This window comes from Notamacropus eugenii, chromosome 5 (assembly GCF_028372415.1).
Source record: "Notamacropus eugenii isolate mMacEug1 chromosome 5, mMacEug1.pri_v2, whole genome shotgun sequence".
Lineage (NCBI taxonomy): Eukaryota > Metazoa > Chordata > Mammalia > Diprotodontia > Macropodidae > Notamacropus > Notamacropus eugenii.
In genome coordinates, this window is record NC_092876.1 from 435,045,567 (window position 1) to 435,054,196 (window position 8,630).

General features: G+C 41.1%; 1 long non-coding RNA gene across 1 annotated transcript in view; it reads left to right on the forward strand.

Moving 5' to 3' along the window:
* LOC140503109 (uncharacterized) overlaps positions 1-8,416 on the forward strand; it is a 46,665-nt gene extending 38,249 nt beyond the window's left edge. The window contains exon 4 of the long non-coding RNA XR_011966703.1: positions 7,957-8,416. This is a non-coding gene — a long non-coding RNA (uncharacterized lncRNA). The remainder of the gene's footprint in view (positions 1-7,956) is intronic.
* Positions 8,417-8,630: the final 214 nt, after the last annotated feature.

Consider the following 8,630-nt stretch of genomic DNA (forward strand, 5'->3'; position numbering starts at 1 on the left):
GGCACCTTTCATCTGGTGGCCTATACCAGGCCCTGTCTTTTACCTGCTATTGAGGTTTGCCCAGAGTTCAGTGCTCTGGGGTTGCCTGACTTCTCAGTAGTGGAAATAGGCCCTTTAATTCTCATGTGCAGTACCTCTTTACCTCTACCTTGATTTACCAAGAATGTTTCTAATTACATTAACATTCCATTTGGTTCTAGTCCAGAGTTTGTTCAAGGAAGGGAGAAAGTAAAAAAAAAAAGTATCCAATGTATAAATACAAGTCAGATATGGACTTATTTCCACATGGAAAAGGAATAGCTAGACATAAAAGAATCATAGTGCTGGTTTTCCTGCTTACATCCCTTAGCCTTGAATGAAATGTTGGCAAAAATCACTATATCCCAGGGATAGGGAAGGACCCCATCTCTCCATAGTCCTCATGGGCAACCAGATGTTATCTGGGAAATTGTAGCCAAAGAAAGCCACCATCTAGAAGTCATTTCTTTTACCAGATGCTCTCATGGGTCAGAGAGATGACCAAGGGCTTGCTCAGATTTTGTCATGTAATCCTAAAGTGCAAAAAAGTATCTTTAATGCTGGGTTACCACATGCTTAGGAGCAGTCAGCAATCTGACTGTGTGTGAAGGCCTCCTCATCCAGTCTGGAGAATATGTTCCTTGGAATCCCTGAAAGTTTCTAGTGGACCTCTGTCACTGAGTCTTTGACCTGGCCATTGTAGGCTTACTCAACCTTCCTACATTTGTATCCCAATTGACTAGTACAATCCCTTACACAATCAGTACTTTCAGGTTTTTTTGGTATCAAGGGTCAGCATAAAAAACAAAATGGGAATTTTGGGGGAGTTTTACGGAAGCCACAGATGACATGCAAAGGCCAGCAGATGACACACAAAAAGTTTAGAAACTCAGAAATGGATAAAACGTATGTATTGTATCAACCCAAATTTTACTGTAAGGTACTGTAAGCACCCATAAAAGAAAAAAGTCAGAATTCTTCTCTGGTATGAAGTGAGGACCCAAAGAATTTTATACTAATTTTCCAGATTGGGTGGGGGCACACCCAACCTCTAATCTCTGTGATATAGAAAGGATAACTGTACAGTGCCTGGAACATAGACGGCACCTAATAAATGCTTCTAAATTGAAGACTGACTTTTGCCAACTCATGCTGAAAATTGTATTCAGGACTGGATTTTCAATCACTTTTTAAGTCACTTTACTGTGAACAGTAGGTACATAGTTGTGTCCAGACCAGAAAAGAATGCCTGACAGGGTTGGACCTCAGCTGAATTTTAACACTGATGAGATCTGTAATATCTCAAGAGCTGCAACATAGCATCTTCTAGTTGTCTTTTTAAATATTCTGCCATTTTGGTAGCAGAACACTAGCTCCTGTCTAAAGCAGACAGTGTGCTGGGCTGTACTACAGTGTTCAGGAGTTCTGGGGCCAGAGCTGACAAGGGGCTGAAGTACGTGCTTTTGTTGAGTATCCTTGACAACAAATAGCCTTGATTAATGAAATGCTGAGTGCGGACTCCTTGGTACTGCCTACAGCAAACCATTCCAGGAGATGTGGCTGCTATCAGCTCTAGACCTCCGGGACTTTTAAGCTCATAAGGTCACTTGCTCAAGAAAAGAGAAGACAGTGTCAATAGAGATTCAAGGACAGGCTCTCTCTGGCACTAGCTGCCACATGGGTGGGATTGCCATGACACTGTCCTCCCACCTCCCTCCTGGAGTCACAGCTTGCCATCTAGAGAGTTAAAGCTTAAAGAATACCAGTGAGAAATACCAGTTCATCTTAACAGGTGAATATTCTATCCTCTTCTCTTTCCATTCCTGCTGTGGCTGTAAGGCAACCCATGATCCACTGAAGGTCTCTCATTAAAATAAAAGTTCTGTCAGCAATGGGTCATCGTTTGACTGGAAGTAGGCTCCCCATAAGTTTCCAAAAGAACAGAATATCTGTACATACCCAAGGAATGACCCCTACATAGGCCAATTTTCTTTAAATTCTGAAGTTAGTTTGGGAATGGAGGACCTTGTTGTAGGTAATAACCTTTCCGGCTATTGTGGGTAGGTTTCCTTTCTTCGATGGAGACTTCCTCCAGGATTTTGAGAGTGTAGATTAAGAAGACAATAAACATATCTTTCCCCTTTGTTTTTTCCCCTGGGAAAGAGAGAAAACTTAATCAGCAAATATTTATGCTGTTTGATAATTGGAGAGTGGAAATAGTTTAGAGTTTAGAGTTGGAGGACTTGGTGTTGAATTCTAGCTGTTTCTACCTAGTCACTTAACCTCTGTATGCTTCAGTTTTCTTATCAATAAATGAAGGGATTAGACTAGATGGCCTTCAAAATCCCTTGCTGTTTTCAGTTTACGATCCTGTGAATTTGTTGTTATTGTTCTGTTGTTTCGGTCTTGTCTGACTCTTCATGACTCCATTTGGGGTTTTCTTGGCAAAGATTCCAAAGTGTTTTTGCCATTGTCTTCTCTAGGTCATTTCACAGATGACAGAATTGAGGCAAACAGGGTTAAGTGACTTGCCCAGGGTCACAGAGCTAGTAAGTGTCTGAGGCCAGATTTGAACTCAGGAAGAGAAGTCTTCCTGATTCCCATCCTAGTGCTCTATTCACTGCACCACCTAGCTGCCCACCCTGTGAATTAACAAAGAGTATTAAAACCAAAGGGTTGGTCACTAAGCAATGAATTATTTTGACTATTCCAGCTCATTTATCATCAATCTCCTAAAGGATGGAGGAGTTGTGATGTGTATAGGTATGCTGTTTATCACCAAGTTTTCTTGAAGTATTGGAACCTAAGTAGTAAAGATACCATTTTCCCTTCAGTGATAATAAGAGAGAATTGTGCAAACACCCATACCCATAGCTCACAAAGAGGTATAAAGGAGCAGTATGTAAGTATACAGAGATTCTGTCTCTTGATCATGAACCAGAAGGAAAAAGGAAGGAGAAGAAAGGGAAAGAGTTGTGGAACTCAGTCTCCCCTAATTACCAATAGCCGATAGTTTCTCTGGAAATTCCAAGTTGGCGCTTGGATTCCCTTCTTGTATTGGCTCCTACTTCCACCCATGCATGAGGATCAGTGCCTCCTCTGCAGCTCTGATCTCTAGCATGCCACAGGTCAATGGAGATGCAGGCTATAGCACTAGCAATGGTAGGGGCTATAGTTCTGGACTACGTCATGGAAATCTGATAGTACCAATACAATGGCAGCTGCCTGTTGCCACAAATACCCATTGTCGATCAGGAAGTCCAAATCTTAAGGCCACACAAAGGAAGAGGGTAAGCCAATTCTTTAGGTATATGTACATGTCTATTTCTTCATCCTATTTTGTGGCTTCCTACCTGTCATGAATTCATGTTCCTAAAACTCCTGGGGTGGGGGGGGTGAAAATGGGAAGGACAATCAGCCTTTTTTGTGTTTCAGGATCAAAAAAAACAAAACAAAACAAAAACAAAACCAAACCTTTTCCAGTTTATCTCATTCTGAATTATTATCACTTCATGCCCAGGGAGAGATAAATCAAAAAGACAAGAGGACAAGGCAGCAGTGTTTATACAAGTCTGGTTTTCTCTCTTTTTTGGAGAAGTCAGTGAGGCAATCTTACTATTGTCAGGCCAGCTGTAGTGTGTGTGTAAAAGAGAGAAAAAAGGGGCTAGGGGAGAGAAAAGTAAAAAATTCTACCAATAAGGGTTGAAAGCTGTTTGGATGTTCCTGGGATGCAAAAGTGAAGTAGTGAAGTTAGCCAATAGTATCCCAAGTTTTTGAAGTGATCTAGTTGTCCTTTCAGCCATTCATTTTCTTTTTCTTTTTTTCTCCTCTCATCCATTACTTTCATGGCAACAGCAGCAAACAATTCCTACCATAACAATGATTCCACAGTTTCCTCAGGGAAGGCATTTTGAGTGCCATCTTCTTATGTATTACCTTAACAAAGTTGTGGGTGTGGTGGTGATGGTAGAATTTCTACCAGGTTTCCTATTGCTTTGCTCTGTCCTGTCTTCTCACTTTTAACAAATCAGTTGCTCAGAGAATAAGAGGGGCTCCCTTCCCAGGCCTCAGTTCATCCAACTTTAGGGCCCCCTGAAGTAATACTTTATACTTGGTAGCCTCTCTTCACAGATTAATCACAGGTGGTTTTACTCCAGGCAAGTTTCTTAAAAGGCTCTGCCTCTGAGCAGGCTTTCTATAACTCTGTCATCCTTAAACTTAGGTCATAATATCCCTCTGTTATCTAAAGATCAGAGGAGTTCTCTCCTAGCTGTCTGCATGAGCAATTTTATAACCTTCTCTTTCTTTTCACTGGAATACTTGATCACCTTGGTTCAGGATTCAGATAGAAAGGTTTGGGGTCTGGTTGAGAAATTATAATTTTTGTAATGGGCATGTTCAGGGGAGCTCCTGATCCATTTTGAGTCCACAGTCAATTAGATGAGATGTCAGGAGAGACACCAACCATGGAGGTTGGCATAGAGGCCTTGTTGTCAAAACACAGAGGGAACTCCTCTGATTAGTTTCCAGTGGCTGCAGCTGCTTCTCATTGATTGGTTGACTAAGGATCAGGAAGATGAACATTTGTCAGAGGAGTTATCAGCTCTATGAAATAATTCATCCTTTCCTTTTTGTGCACTTTCTTTGCCTCGGACTTTTAGACTCAGGTGTAGCAAATATGGAGATGGGAGAAAGAGCCATCTCCATCAAACCTGAATAAAAAATGGTTTTGCCCAGGTGAGACTGAGTAGGTAGCTATTTTACCTCCAGTTACTGACAATCTTCTCCTTTTGCTTCCTTATCTGAGCAAAGGCCAGAGAGAGTCATATTATGAAAACCCAGAGAGGAGAGGGAGTATTTTGTAGGAGGAGGTGGTCAATAATGTTAAATGTAGCAGAGAGGTCAAGAAGGTGAAGGACTAAGAAAAGACCATTAGATTTGATAATTAAGCCATCTGGTAAATTTGGAGAGTGTGGTTTCATTTGAGCAATGAGTTTGAAAGTCATACTGCAGAAGGTTGAAGAGTGAGTGAGAGGAGAGGAAGTTGACATTCACTAGGCTTTTGTGCCACTTTCCTGTTGCATCTCCTACCTATCTGACTCTTTCTCAATCTCCTTTGCTAAGGAATATCCCACTCCCCAACTGTAGGTGTACCCCAAGGCTCTATCTGTCCTGGCCTTCTTCTCTACATTCTCTCATTTGGTGATGTCATCAGCTCCCAGGGGTTTAATTTATATCTCTATGCAAATGACTTCTAGGTTTATATATTCAAAATTATTCTTTCTCTTGGGTTGCATTACCACATCACCAGCCATCTCTTGGACACTTTAACCTGGATGTTCCATATACCTCTCAAATTCACCATGTTGAAAATGAAACTCATTTTTCTCCCAATCCATTCTTTTCCCCTATCTTCCCTACGTGGAGGGTACCACCATCTTTCTACTCTATCTTGGTTTTTAACTAAAGGATTATCCTTAACTCTTCATTCACTGAATCAAGGATTAAATTTCCTTATTTCTTCATCTGAATTGTTTCTTTCGTCTGTCCTTTTTCTCTCTGCCTACAAGGTTATCACCCTTCTCACCTGGACTATTGCAATAGCTTCCTAATTGATCTACCTCAAGATTTTCTCCTTCCAATCAATCCTTTGCCAGTGTGATTTTCCTAAATCTCAGGATGTATGTAAGGTGAATTTTAGTGTAAGGCCAATTTTAGTGTGTGTAAAGTGAATTTTTGTTATTATTTCTTAGAGTCTAGTTTCCCAGGATCCATAGCCATAACAATCTCTTGTTCTCAGGTATTAGATTTGAGTTCCCACAGTTATGGTTCAAAACATCTCCACCACGCTTGTGTATCATTATATAATGATAAATAAAATAAACCTGCACTGTGGCTGTGCAGTGAGATACAGGGATGAGGTGATGGAAACTTATGAATGGCTATTGTTGGCAATATGCCTTCTTTGTCTGATGCCCTATAAAGTAGTAGGTGGACACTGGATAATGAATGGGGAACCTTAGGATTGAATGTACAAATGCTGTGTGCCTCAACTATTGAAGCTTGCAGGGAACCTTAGGCTGAGTGCACCAACTGGAATGCTGTGTATGTCCCCTTATCAAGGCTTGGGTGGAATCTGTGTTTGCCTCAACTGGCCCCCATGGAAGCTTGAGGAGATTTAGGGGAAGCACAGACTGTGCCTGTCTTGACTGACCTCATCTAGATGTAGGGGTAGTTACCCTCTCTTCCTGCTGGCCCCTTCAAGATGGATGGGTGATTAGGGAAGGCTGTAGGAGTTTGTGCTCTCATTATCAGCAACCTCTTCTGAGAAAACTAGACTAAAGTAAGACTATTAAACCCTTCTTAGTGTCTTTCCTGTCTGACCAAATCAAGAGCAAACCTGTACTAGCAGTCCTCTTGGGTGCTGTGTTTATCTGTCTTACACAGGCCAGATTCATTTTATGAATATCCAGAGAGAAGGAAGGAAGGGAAAATGATATACAGTGCCATCTGTAGTAGAGACATGACCCTCACAATCAAGAAACTTTTACCATTGGTAAATCATGTCATTCTCATGCTCCATAAGCTCCATGGTCTCCCTGATACCCCTAGGATCAAACAAAAATTCCTCTTTGGTATGTCAAACCCTTTACAATGTGACCCCAAACTACCTTTCCCCTACTTGCTTTACCTCTGACTGTGAGAACTTCACCACCATGTCTCTGCTGCTCCTCCCCACTGAGGGAGTGCCCTTAGTGCCTAGGGCCTCTCCCTTTTTTTTGTTAAGTTCCTCCTGAGACCCCCATGTTGGGATGAACCAAGCCAGCCATGCTTCATTCACTTCCCAGCTCTGCTCCTGACTCTTAGAACTTCCACGGCTAGGGCCCCTTAAGGAATCTTATCCTTCCTCCCAACCCCACCCCTCCATTTTCAGCTCCCTTTTCTGTGCTGTCTTTCTCCATTAGGATGTAAGCTTCTTGAGGCCAGGGACTGTATTTCTTTTTGCTTCTGTTTGTATCTCTAGCCCTTAGCAGAGTGTCCCACACATGGTAATAAATACTTTATAATGCTTAGTTGCCTTTCCTTGCTTGCCTTCCAGTCTTATCAGGCATTACTTTGCTTCCTGCTCTTTGTGGTCCAACAAAACTGTCTTTCTTGTCTTACCCTGTGACACTCTCTCTTATCTCTGTGCCTTTGTACAGAATGTCCTCCATGCCCAGAATGCACTTCTGTTTCACCTCTTCCTTTTAACATTTCATTTCCTTCAAAGTTCCGTTCAAGCCCAACTTTCATATGAATTGCCTACATGATTCCTTCAGCTGCTCATGTTCTCCCATGACAAATTATCTTGTATTTTGTATGTAATTACATAGGTTCGTGTTGTCTTCCCTGACAGCATCTAAGCTCTTTGAAGGGAAGGGCTATTTCAGTTTTGTCTTTGTGCCAGCACATAGAAAAGTGCATAACACATAGTAAGTGCTTAATAAGTGCACGTGGATTGATTGACTGACGTACCCACCTAAGTCCCCTGAATTATTATTCTCTATAACCAAGATTAGAATTTATTGGTGAAGTCCCTGAGAGCTTCCACCTGGTACTTTTAAAAACACATTATTTCTGACACACTGTCACAGATCCCACCATAGAAGGATGTGTCTACAAGCAGATAATGTGAGTTATTTGGCTTTTTAACCCAGTCAATTCAAGTTTCATGCTTCAACCAGCTTTAACCCCTAAACTACACAGATCTGACAGAGATGGGAACCTGGTCATTTTAGAGACAAGCTTTCATGACTTTAGAGGTTATCAGAAACCCCATCTCTCTACCGGACTATACCCAACTACTTCCATGTAGTGAAGAAATTTTAGAAATTCTTTTTCTTTAAATGTTCTAACTTCTTTGGTTTGACCTCAGTATAATATTTCTCTGATTCTTAGCATGATAGCCACAAGGAATGCTGAAGATGAAGACTACAGAGAAATGTGGGAAACCTGTATGGAGTGATGCTGAGTGAACAGAGCAAGGCCAGAAGAAAGAAAGGGGATTATCACAACTGGACAAATGAAAATCACTTTAAACTCAGGATAAAGACACTGGATGATATTGACAGTAACCGATAAAGTATGGATCTGGTGGCTCCTGTAACAGACAGAAAAGTACTCAGATGTAAAGTTACAAACAGTAGGACCCAATGTTGCCTGGAATTTTCGTGCCTCTATTCCAGTTTATAAATGGGTTGAGTTCTAAAAAGCATATTTGTAAATAAGGTTTTTGAATCCACGTATTTTTAGAAACAATGTTACAAATAGGTTCCTAGGCTATCCCAATGTATTATTATATTATTATAACCCTCAGTGTAGTTGAACTTCAGTGCTCTTAAGAAAAATAATCCCCATCATGGGGATGTCCCTTGTCAATGCAACCTTTGAGAAGTCATTTGGCTGAGAGTAAGAAGGGAACAAGGCACTTCAGTGAACAGGATATGTGTGTATATATATACATATATGTATATATATGTTTATATATGTATATATATACATATACACACACATATGTATGTATGTATACACACACACACACACACACACACCCAGCGTGGCATAGAGTGCAG